The following is a 1,175-nucleotide window of genomic DNA, read 5'->3' as shown; positions in this document are numbered from 1 at the left end:
TTAAAAGTAGCCTCTGGTTCTATCTTTTTTTTAATAAAAAAAATTTTATCCAATGAAATGTTAAGTCTCTTTCAATCATTTTGATGGACGCTTGGATAACAAGTTGGATTGCAGTCTTAGACGTGGAAGATCGTGGCAGAAAGAAAGAATTGCATTCATAAAAATACTTCAGCAGGGTCATACAGAGCCTATACAGAGTTTTTAGCAGAGTGTGCTGATATTTCTCTTTCAATTTGTTGGTCAATCTATGCATTTCTGTTTTTTTTTTTTTATTTCTTTCTTTCCTATGACATAAGATCATTCATAGCTATTTTAAAGGTACGGAGGGAGGTAGGTTAGGATTCTTGCTATGCACAGGTTTTAATACTTTGTTCAAGAACTTATTTGCATAGTAAACAGCTTGCTTAACTCTAGCGTAATTAGAAGCACATTTTTCTAGACTTTATGGTGCTAGGTTCTTCATCCTATTAAAGCAGGAAGTAAATGAAAGTAAATGAGGAGGTGGGTTAGGAACAGCAGCCAGGAGTGCAATGTGGTAGCATTTTGAGGGTATTCACTGCACTTCCCTCCCTTTTCACTGGGGGAATGAAGCAGAGGGTGTTTACTACTCCTTGATAGGACAGCATCACTTCTATATTTTTTCTTTTTTTTATGCATTTAATTGAAAGTTTCCTGTTTACTTATTTTCTCAGACTAGTTTTCTTTTCTCTGGTGCTGCTTTCTATACCTCTTAGTTCTACATTTCCTTCCGTCTTGCCGTACCACTGCTAGAGGTTCCCCGGGCCAAGTATCAGTTCTGTTTTCTCCTGTAGCAGTACAAGCCTTCCAGCCTCCATGTTTTGCATATGCAGCCCTGCTCTTGCACCTTGTGGCTGCCCTTCCACGAACAGCTCGAGGGGCCACCGGGCTATTGCTGAGTGTTTGTTACCACCCTCTGCTCTGTGTTTAGCTTGGTCTCCTACCCCTGCACTTACAGCAGCTTTATCACAGAGAGGGAAGAGCTTTCACTAGGCAGATTATAAGGCAAACAATAAGGTTCTTAGGACTTTAAACAAGCAAACAAAAGCCCATACTAGAGTGTCACTGTAATGGAGTTACTGTTTGGCATACATGATTTAGACTTCCATATTCTGAAGGAAGGGTAGTGCTGCTGCTTTCAGTATTTGGTAAAAGCA

This window comes from Netta rufina, assembly GCF_964035555.1.
Source record: "Netta rufina genome assembly, chromosome: 1".
NCBI lineage: Eukaryota > Metazoa > Chordata > Aves > Anseriformes > Anatidae > Netta > Netta rufina.
Note: the sequence above shows the minus strand (reverse complement) of the source record.